This window comes from Apostichopus japonicus, chromosome 18 (genome assembly GCF_037975245.1).
Source record: "Apostichopus japonicus isolate 1M-3 chromosome 18, ASM3797524v1, whole genome shotgun sequence".
NCBI lineage: Eukaryota > Metazoa > Echinodermata > Holothuroidea > Aspidochirotida > Stichopodidae > Apostichopus > Apostichopus japonicus.
In genome coordinates this window covers 591,071-603,376 of record NC_092578.1, presented here as the reverse complement: position 1 = coordinate 603,376, position 12,306 = coordinate 591,071, and the positions used below count along the sequence as shown (strand labels likewise).

General features: G+C 35.3%; 1 protein-coding gene across 9 annotated transcripts in view; it reads left to right on the top strand.

The window, feature by feature from the left end:
- LOC139958602 (secretin receptor-like) overlaps positions 1-12,306 on the top strand; it is a 134,180-nt gene that overhangs the window by 108,364 nt on the left and 13,510 nt on the right. For all 9 annotated transcript variants that reach the window (XM_071955782.1, XM_071955779.1, XM_071955785.1 and 6 more), the window contains one exon: positions 1,203-1,265. The gene's annotated coding sequence lies outside the window, so the exon portion shown is untranslated. The remainder of the gene's footprint in view (positions 1-1,202; positions 1,266-12,306) is intronic.

The window sequence follows — 12,306 nt, the reverse complement described above, 5'->3', positions numbered from 1 at the left end:
TAGCAAACTGCAGAAAAATGCATATTTGATGAACTTAACTTTCGTAAATCACTGAAAATATACACAAATGCACCCACTTGCACACACACAGACATACATAGACACGTAGGCCCTATACATTTGGCTATGATATATCCATGAAGTATATATTTCACACTAAAACACAAACAAATGGTATCTGCTACAAATAACATGAAAATGTTATTCTTAGCAGTCTGTATGCCATATTAAATTCCTAGCCGAAGGTTTGATTGCTGTTCTTGTTATGTGTAGTACACAGTTACAATAACGTGTGCAATAATCTATACTTGGTATAGAAACAAGAACTCTGTACAACGGAGAGAGAGAGAAATGTAGTTAAAATCAATCATCGCGATCATTTATGTAACTCATCTGAAAGTAGAACTCAATTAAATGGGTCAACTCGCTGATATATGATTTCAAATAACATGAAAATCAGTAAAGAACGTTTTTGAATCTTTGCACAAATTTGGCTTCGAGAAGTAGTCAACTGATCGTGTTAATAAAAAATAATAATAATAAATGAACTTATAAAGCGCTAAAATCTACGAAGTATTCAATAGCGCTGTACAACCCTAATAGAACGCCAACTTGAACAAATGAGTCTTCAAACAAGACTTAAACTGACTGAGAGTGGGAGAACTCCGCACAGATATGGACAGACCATTCCAGAGCTTGGGCCCGGCTGATGGAAAGGCACGGTCGCCATAGGTTTTCAGTTTAGTTCTGGGAACAGTGAGAGTGAGTGTATTGTTGTTTTGAGAGAGAGGTCCGAAGACGTTGGATTCAATTCCTGAGCAAGTCTAATTTTACGTGTTCGTTCGTAAATTGAGATGAATTATCACTAAGGACGTGACTCGGAAATTAGAAAAGGAAAAGTAAATAAATAAACCAACCAAATACAAATAAAAACAAATAGGCGATCCACGGAGTTGCATAAATCTCAGCTAAACCTTGGTGTGTATATGACCAGTATGCAGTCATCATGCACTTTGACTTATACAGTTTAAAGTACATGAGCCTTCAATGTTAATGACTTATTTCTCATTTCTTTGATATTTTATGAAATTCATTGTCATTGTGGCATGTGCACAATAGCCACAATAAAAAAAAAAACTTTTGTTTCATGAAAGTTAAATTTTCAAGAAATATTGACAACGTTTATTCCCCTTCTTGTGCAGGGTAACGAACTGAAGTGGGATCCAACTTATATCTTTTGGCACCAGTCGTTTAAATATGCTGAAGTAAGTATAAAGACGTTTTTCTTGTGATAATATCCCGTAGGCTGATCAAAGAGTCTTTCTATTATCGGAAGTTTCGTATATACACATTAACCATCTGCTAATCTCATATATGCAGCGAGCTGACGGTAAAGGCGACACACAGGAAAGAAAAACACAGTTTGAGTTAAACCAATTACAGTAATGACGAAATAATAACAAACTTCCCAACAATTTCTAAGAGTTGTTTGAAATAATAGCATACTTTATTGAAAGTAAATCGTAAAATACTTGATAAAAAATTATCGCTAAAGTGGTACTAAACCAGGCCATCTGGTAAACTATTTTAAAACTTAATCCAACATCCTAATGATCAAAGATCCTTAGTGGACCTACATATACATTCTAGAGCACATATATTGTAAGTCCCGTTGTTTCTATATTTCTGAAACATTAATCTAAGTGGGTGCTTCAGAAGAATGAAGTTACTCGGCTAAGAAAATCATAAATTTGGATATAGTTTTTTTTGTGTTTCCTATTTTTAAATCTTTCATTTAGATACTCTCTCATCCTCCCGGCAGATCTAAGAAATTGTAATATGAGGATTTATTGGTTATTTGATCTTTTGCTCTCCTAACGTTTATACACGAAAAAATGACAATTTAAAAATGATATTCAAATTAGAGAGTTAAAAGTGATCTATTTTACCTGCTCTTTGTCTAAGACCAACGAGTCGTTGCTTGTTGCCTCATTAATCCCTTTAATAGTTACGATAAAGTCTATATTTGTGTTTCGTTACATATCGGCTATTGTTACCGAACAATAGATTAGTACAATGTTTTAATGGCCTCTTATCGATCTAGAAGTGTAATTTGAAACTTTTGACTTTTGACTGGCGTCGTTTGGTAATAGCTCTATCGATCAGTTGTATTTGGTGCGTAGAAAGCAAGTGGCCAACAAGAAAAAACACAAAACTGGGCATATTTCTTACATTTTCCCGCAAAATCTATAATTAGATAGATTGACAATTAAAAAGATAAATAAATATGTACATAAATAAAGGAATACCTTGTTAAAAATATAAATAGATACATAAATAAATAAACAAATAAATAAATGAAAATGAGATGAATAAGTGAATGAACTGATGAATGAATGAATGAATGAATGAGTAAATAGATGAATGTATTAATGAATGAATTAATGGATGAATTAGTGAATGAATGAATTAATGAATGAGGGAATGGATGAATGAAATAATGAATGAGGTAATGGATGAATGAATTAATGAATGAGGTAATGGAATAATGAATGAATGAGTAAATGGATGAATTAATGAATGGATGAATTAGTGAATTTTAACTAAACTTCATGTATGTCGACCATTTTGTTTTCATTGCTCTAGAAATATGTTTATTCATTTTTTAACATATAGCTTCAGATTTCACATATACATCTAAGGCTATACAAGGTTCTGCAATCGTTACTGCGTTATTTGGTGGCTGTTAATTATTAGCACAAATGTTAATTTCGATGTGTTCATGGATGTATCCATGACGCCCCAGGATATCATTATCACCACAAGTTATATGACGCCATTTCAAGCCATCAGCTTAGTTCATTACTTGTTCTATCTTGCTCGCCCTTTAAGACGTGACACAGGATATCACACTTTAGCTTGGTATATATTTCATAGTTCTGGATACTATTAATTCCATGTATGCCTTTAAGCTAAGAATGATGGTATGTATACGTAACATACAAACTCCTTTAGAGTTATGTTTCAAGTTTATATATCATACAGACGCCGTAGTTTAGATTTATTAGGAACGTGGCGAAAAGATGATTTCCGTGAAAACATAAAAAAATGGCAGTTGCCAGTGATCAATGCATTTATGCGTCGCTATTAGTCTACTGCATTGAGACGTCACCATAGTGACGCATAGTGACGCATAGTTAGTTTCTAATGCGCTTGTTTATCTTCATGTACGTACCACTCCCTATACCGCCGAAGACTCTATATATATTACCAGACAATGTCCGGGTGTTAATCTGTTCGGTGATGACGTAGGCTGTACATATGGCCTATTCTTCCAGCAGTTTCCTTCTTTTCGAAGTATAATTACAATTACTGCAGCAGGAAGTTGAAATTTAGGTTATATCAGAGATTGTTTTGTTGTTGTTCTATATTTTGTGTTTGTGTTGGATGAATTGGTCATTACAAACACAGACGTAGACTTTCATTCATATAGTTATGAATATGCATAGCCCTTGAGCCCTGGATAGGAACGCACAATTAATCGAACCAATAATCCCAATGCGTATTCATTTTTCTCTGGTCTCTTGTGATTTCCAGAATAGCAATGATGTTGGCTTTGCTAAGTTAAAGTAATTTTGTGTGTGGTTCTATACACGATTTATTTTTACATATGTATTTGTCCTTAATAACAAGCATAAATCATTTATTTGGGTAACGTTCATGTTGTCTTACGTACTTAAGCACTAAAGGCTACTGTGATAATGAGACATACAAGCTGTCTTTGCTACTATATGGACAACTTTGAATCAATATTTACAAACCCATTCTGTCTCTTCTCTGCATTTCGCCAAGCAATCACATCATTGTACTTAATCAACAAGAAAACCCATAAAAAGTCGTGAGTGAATTGAATTTCCTCCACTTCTTGCATTCTTGATCATTTCTTGAAAGTTTCAATATTACGGAATGCCAAATGTATCAAAAATGTCCAAAACTATATAAGCATGTCCAAAATAATATAAGCATGTCCAAAAAAATATAAGCATGTCCAAAAAAATATAAGCATGTCCAAATTTATATAAACATATCGAAACTAATATAAGTATGTCCAAAAATAATATGATCATGCCCAAAATAATATGAGAGTGTCGAAAAATTATATGAACATGTCGAATGTAACTGCTAACTTCAACTTTTTAGTGAACATTTTGGCATCTGAATTCACGCCATATGTTGCAAAATATCCCAAAAAATATAAGCATGTCCAAATTTATATAAACATGTCGAAACCAATATGAGTATGTCCAAAAATAATGAGAGCATGTCCAAAATAATATGAGAGTGTCGAAAGACTATAAGAGCATGTCCAAAATATAAAAAAGTGTCGAAAAATAATACAAAAGTCTCGAGCGTAACTGCTCGATTCAACTTTGTAATGAACAGTCAGGCGTTTGAATTTTACGCCATATGTTCCAAATATCAAACTTTTTATTTTGGTATGCTGAAAACAAAAACACCATATCCAGCGTAACTTAAGACGATATACAGTTCATCCATTACCGTATTAGTGTGTGTGTTAATATTTTAATGATATTTCGATCAAGAACGATTTTATTTTCGAGGAAATATTAGTTGAGTTGTTTCGTAGCGCGAGTGATCAACCTGGCCCCAAGGTGCTGTAACTATCAGTGAGTTTAATACGAAGAACCACTGTGTCCAACATTCCACGCGGTTTAATCAATAATATGTAGTTGGCGAGTTCTTCCCACGTTTCCATCTTGAAATTTAGTTAAAAGTTGAGAGTGAAGATTAAACGTTGAATACCCCTAACCTAGGCTTATTTTTTTTAAATTCTGGGCTAGTGTCCGACTTCGCCTGGTAACCGTAATTAAGTGTCACAATTTTCCGTTAAAAAAGTAACACAGTATAGTAGTTCATTTTCACTGTCAACGTACGCATGTGTGATAACTACTGTGCGTTGTTAGCGCTTGTGCATGTTGTACGTACTTTCGCACGTGAACTTCTTTGCCTTCGCAACAATATATGAATAATCTCAGCACCTCTAGGCAGGGCGAAACCACTCACATTACGTAGGGATGTAAAAAGGAAAAATGTTAGGTGATGGTCTTGTTTTTACATATTTTGAATTATTTGCGTCACAAAAACAGAAGAATGTTTCAATAACATATTGTCATAATGATAACCATTGTGTCAGTTGATACAAATTACCTCTAAAGAAGGTATTGTAAGCTAATTTTTTTTCGACATACCAATATAAAAGTTCGATATTTGAAACATTTGGCGTGACTTCAAACGCCAAAATGTTCATAACAAAGTTGAAGTTAGCAGTTACACTCGAGACTTCTATATTATTATTCGACACTCTCATATAATTTTGGGCGTGCTCATATTATATTTTGACATACTTATATGTGTTTGGACATGCGCGTATTATTTTGGACATGCTCATATAGTTTTGACATGTCTATATAAATTTGGACATGCTCATATAAGTTTGGACATGCTTATATTTTTTTGGATATTTTGCAACATATGGCGTACCTTAAAACGCCAAAATGTTCAATACAAAATTGAATTAGGCAGTTACATTTGTCCCTCTTGTATTATTTTTCGACATTCTTTTAATATGTTGGACATGCTCATATAGTCTTTCGACACTCTCATATTATTTTGGACATGCTCTTATTATTTTTGGACATACTCATATTAGTTTCGACATGTTTATATAAATTTGGACATGCTTATATTATTTTGGACATGCTTATATTGTTTTGGACATTTTTGAAACGTATGGCATGCCGTACAATATATTCATCGCTGTCAGTATCAGAGAAGAGACCATCCCACAATAACGTTGCAACGAGGTCGTAACATTGTATCATCCTGCAGGGTTTCCCAATAAACCTGTCACACATGTTTCTTGTAACTCTTACTGTCTGTTTTTACCTACCTTTCTATTCATACCTCTCTTTGTGCTCTTTAAGTTGTTCATAACACAAAGAATTGGGAAAAGACATTTCACTGGGACAATTAAGTGTCACTATGTGTCCCCCTGTTGAGTGTCCTACTGCACCATAAGCTCTATATCACTTAAATTAAACACATCACTTCATCTGAAAGCCAAACAGGGGAGCTTAATCACTGACTCCGTATATGGTAGACCTTAATTGAAAGTTTATTATTGTCATGGGAATAAGAGACATACTTCCATGTTATGTAAGGCAATATAGACACCCTCTAATCCAGAAAAAGAATTGATCTTTCGTAAATTACTTCCTTAAATTTAGCAATGGCATGAATGTTGTGATGGAGTACAAACGTCGTTAATATTAATGTAAATGCATGTCCGCTATTTGGCCTATACAATATCTTATAAGTCGAAAGGCGGTTTCATATGGCACAACTATTAGATTTGATTTGATGGTATACAATCATACTAGAGTTCCTGGATCCTTCCTCACTCCCAACTGTGTCAACTATTATGCATTTCCATACTGACAAGATAAAGAACGGTCACGTGCGATTATATAAAAGAAAAAAAAACATAAAACACTACAGCCTATCCACCAGGAATGAGTTAACACTGTTAATTGAATCTAGACACTCGTCGTACGTTACGAGTCATGTAGCTGTATCCACACACATGCACGTGGCTGCTTACTGCCAATAAAGATGTACCGATAGTCGATCAACTTATTACGTACCTACAATGTTTTATATTTGTCTAAATTGAAACACCTACCCTCTCACAACCCCTGTCTTTCGAGGTACAATTATATACCTCTCCCCACCCCCTTCCCTGTATTCATGTTCATCAGGATTATGACGCAATATTAATCGAGTCTGAATTACTTACCAGCTATGTCGTTGCTGGAATGATTATGAAGAACGATAATGCAAAGTTACTTAAAGTTTAACTCTTCTGTTAATTTATTCCGCTTTTACTCACACGTACATTATATACCCTGTACTTGGAAGTGCCTCCACAGGGACAGATATCGTTCTCAGAGCTTTTTTATCAATTTTTTACCTCCGAATAATAATTATAGCAACTGCATTACGCTAAGCGGACTTCGAACATGTCACGTGACTATCCGTTAATACAGGCAGCTGTCGTTTTAATGGTAAAGAGTACCATAGAGACGAACCATAGTAAATTAATATTAAAAACGAAAGAAAGCTCAGATTAACCATAAAAATACGAATTTGCCGCGTTAAATTACAACGCTTGTGTAATCACACAGGTCTCGAGAGTAAATTAAGACGGCGTCTCAAGAATGCTGAAAGCCTTTAACGAAAAACTGATCATAAAATAAAACAAAACTTAAGTGTACGGGTAGTTTAATTTACGGCGTGTTGACAACAGTAAATAACCAGTGCACAAATGATAGCAGAATTCTTATCCTTTATTTTGGGAATGTGATTTTTATTTATGAAGCGGTTTTTCCACCCTTTTCTCTTTGCCTTTGTGAATTTATCTGCGGTAATATGCAGTAAAAATGTTGCTTTTTTTTCTGGGGGGGGGGGGGAGTGGGCCTAGTGATGTTCCAACCTACGGTAGCCTTTTGTATACTTCGTTTGTACTACTGTTTCGTTTAGGCTACCTGATAGTGCCAAGACATTTCAAACAAACATAAACTATTGTTTATTCTACAGCGACGATTCATTAAGAATTGAGTGAATAGGTAACTCAAAATTTGTATGTTGTAAACCGTTCAAAATACACTGCTATCAGTACAGTTTGACTTTTGATAAAATAACTCTTTAAACATCTGAGTCTAATCAATTAAAGTGGCTGGAATACTTAGTCTAACACACAACCGACTGATCAGATGCTAAGATGCAAGATAAAACTCAATAGGAAAGCAAATGACTTTTCTGGCCTCCAACGTCATCTTGGCCTCATCTAGGCCTGCTACTGAGGAGCCTAGACCATTATATATCAAGCCTTACAGGAACATTCTAGAGTTGAATTAGAATATATTGAAAACCAGAATAGCTATAATAATATAAATATTAACTGTCTTTTTGTAGGGAGGGGAGGGGGGTCTATAACAACTTTAGATGTAGTCGGTTGCGTTTAACAATACGTTCCACTCGGCGTTAGATTCATTGACTTTACTTCCCTGAATCTTATGCTCGATGAATGCGCCTTTCTCGTGTGGCAGATATGGGCGAAAAGATTTCAAAAATTTACTTTAATATTCCAAACATATACAGGACAAGAGGGGAGGTAATGAAACAATCCTATTTTTTTGTGAAAGCACTTCAAAAACAAAGCTATACAACAGGCTCTTCTCATTTGGCCTTATACAGAAGAGGGTTCACGTCACCCTCCCATCCTCCCGAAGAGATGTGTTTGTCTCTCACACCCCACCCTACTCCACCCGGCACTTAAATTTCAATACGATTATGTCTTTACAAATAGAATATCACTTTTACAATACCATTTAAATGATTCTTCTTGCTCCACATAGTGAAACCTTGTGCAGAATTATTGATTAAACATAAGCGTCCATGCGCGTATCCTCTGCCAAATATGCAAATTTACAAGCAAAGCAATTTTGTTTTTGTTTGTATGTATAATAGTTGGTATAGACCTATATATGGTATCAAGTACCTCTCCTTTTAATAATTGATGTATACATGGGAAGACATTTTATGCGAGTTTCAGGGAAACTCTCCGATGTGAGAAAGACAATATCGACTTTACGTTGTCGGATTGTGACGTTAATGTATTCCACTCTTCAATAAAACATAATCTAATGATTGCCCTCCGAGGCAGCTAATTGTAGCAAAGCCGTGTATAGCTTATATATGTCTACACCATCAGTGATAACTCAATCGCTGGAATGCCACGATTCTCAATTGTTTTGTTTTCAACGTTTAAGACGAAATAAAAATCTAAGATAAGAAACCAAGCTTGGCAAGTGGCCCAGGTTGGCTCAAACCCAAGATGAAATGATCTTTATCCAATCCATTTTGTGTAACGATAGCTGATCCTCGTAATCAAATATAATTAATATTGGCCACAAATTTTAGCATCCTTAGCATGTTATAAGTCAATTTGATGTGTTAATTTTTATAGACTATTCTCATATTATATTTGGGTATGTTGGGAAATACTATACCTTTGCTATATTCTGCAGAAATTACTTCTCCTTTCCTATATCCTATTAAGTATAATAGGTTTACCTGCTTCGTCCGTATCCATGTCCACACTATTAAGAGGACGCGTTTCCATGTCCACACTATTAAGAGGACTGAACATGGTCACATTCCATGATCAGAATGCATCAAGTCTGACTACACATATTTGTTTAACAACATCAAACATCTGTCGTATTTCTACATGAGTATTATTCAGGTACAGAATACATGTTTATATCATTTCTACGCAGAATTCAAACTGGTGCATAGATGCTTCCTGGCCATTGTCAATACATTATTATATTCACTCGGTCTCTTTTAAAAAAAACTCATCAGTTTGATTCAATTATAAAGCGACCGTGCAGCTTCAACAATTTCGAGCTAAAATTAGTAGGTTAATTGAACGGCATTGGTTGATGGTGTTACGCAATTATCATCAAATTAAAAGATATTGTTACGCTACGGATTTACTGATTCCAACACATAGGCTATAAGAATACACAATCTTCCCCGTGTTAATGTTAGGTATAATGCATAACAAACTCTTCACCAGTGACACAATACGTGTTTTGTTTCCAACGGGTGATTCTGTCTTCATGATATCGTCTTTCGTCACACAAATACATGAGCATAACGTTAGGTTTCATTGGCTAAACAGCAAGTGACAACTTCCCTGGAATTTTACTTTTATTTTCTTGTTCGTTTCAAGACAAATATGAAAACTTTCCTCGTTGTTATGGTCGGTCTTTCATCGTGACTTACGTACGCTAGTGGCCGGGTCCTAACCCACTATGGCCTAACCCACTCTGCCCACCCTACCCACATATACAGTGGTGGTTGGTCCTAACCCACTATGGCATAACCCACTCTGCCCTCCCTACCCACATATACAGTGGTGGCTGGTCCTAACCCACTCTGGCATAACCCACTTTGCCCACCCTACCAGCATATACAGTGGTGGCTGAACCTAACCCACTCTGGCCTAACCCACTCTGGCCTAATCCATGCACTCTACCCACATACAGTTGTGGTTGGTCCTATGCCTAATCCACTCTACCCACATACGGTTGTGGTTGGTCCTAGGCTCAACCCACTCTGGCCTAATCTACTCTACCCACATACGGTAGTGGCTGATCCTAGGCCTAACACACTGTACCCACATACGGTAGTGGCTGGTCCTAGGCCTAACCCACTCTGCATTTAAATGTCTGGGCTGTGCTTGTTGTAGTCATCACGTGAATAGACGAACCTATTTGTCACGTTAGACACAATGCGTGTTTACTTCATACTACACGTGTGATACTGGTCAGGGGTCACTCCCACTAACGCAACCCCACCCTACCCCTCCGTCCTATGTAATTATGCCTTCTTTTGTTCCTTGTTGCGGTATTGTCAGCCTACTACTACCTTCCAACAGTGTCCTTTGTCACAACTCAGTGCATCAAAGTATCTTTGTAATGTCACATCGAATTGATAACTAGCATAATTTGAAGTCATTCGTGTCGGCTATGTTCAGGCCCACTCACCCACCCACCTGTAGCACACCGCCACTCCTACACAGTCAACCATAATATTGTTCCTTCCAAATTGACCTTTTATCGGCCTTGCCCTTCGCAAAGTGTCAGGTGTGGGAAAGCATGAACAAGTAAATATTTATTTGAATGTCACGGCCAATATAGAAACACCATTACTGGTGAGAATAATTATATCCTCGCACAGCTATGCAACATTTGCATGTCAACACGACAAGCCAACGTCATAACATATACTTATGTTGGTTGAAAATGGAACTATATACTTACTGAATATTCATAATCCATTCCACCAGTCACACATAGTTAGGACACAGTTTTATAAACTGTACTACTTTCTTGTCATGCTTCAAAGCACTTGTACTGACAGTATTTGCAGTATGAATAGCGTGTCTCTCAGAAATCATAAACTTTTCATACTCTCAATACGAACTTTTTGAAGCATAAAATGAGAGGGCAGTTTTGAATGGTATTAAAACTGGGATTATCCAAACTGGCTGATCCGTCAGATCAGGATAATCTACTGTCATTCTCACAAATAAGAAAAAGAAATATAGAACATACAAAGTCACTATCATTTATATCTATAGTTAGGTTTCAGGATATTAGTCAAAGTGAAGTTTTCCGGAAAAATTGATGTTTTATTCATTTGTAATGGTAGGCTAATGTTTGTTTCATATATATATACATATACATACACATATACATACACACACATACACATACATGTTTGTGTTTCATTCAGACCGAGGACCCCATTGTATTTTCCATTGTTCAAATCCACGTACCCTAACTTTAACAATACCCCATACAATAGAATTCTTCCGAGGACGTGGTGATTCTTTAGAAATCACAACCGAGGACCTGAAATTCTTTTGTTCAAGTCCTCGGTCAGATAGCAAAACAAACGCACACATACATATATATATATACATATGTGTATACATATTCATATACACATATATATATATATATATATATATATATATATATATATATATATATATAAGTATCATATATAAAAAAAAATATCATAAAAAAGTTATTGATTGCTTGAACACATGATTACATTAAGGTATGCTATGTACAGGTACCATTAATACAACAGTGTTATCCTAATTCCATGTAGATATGGCAGATTGACTTTCAGTATAAAATTACTTGAAACCATTTCTGCTCTTTTGATGTCTTTCTTCTCCTTTCATCTACAATTTCTCGGCAGATCATAAAGTCGTGACAATCTTCACTTCGTTGCACTTTGATGTTGAACAAAATGGAGGAGATTAATTTAATATAATCCCTGAATGGTTTCAAATTTATGAACACGACAAACAAGTAAAGAAGTCAAAGAGTACAAAAGCACGATTTTTGACGGAAATTTGAAGGAACCTCATCGGATTAATATTCTAATACAAAGAAAACGAGAAAACTGCTTTATTCACACTTTCAAATGTAACAAAAACCCAGTAAAATTGAGCCAAGATATATATAATATATATAATAAATATATATATATATATATATATATATATATATATAGTCAACATTTAGAATGAGACGCTCTATAATCTAAAAATACCCATTTATTGAGGAATAGGTCATA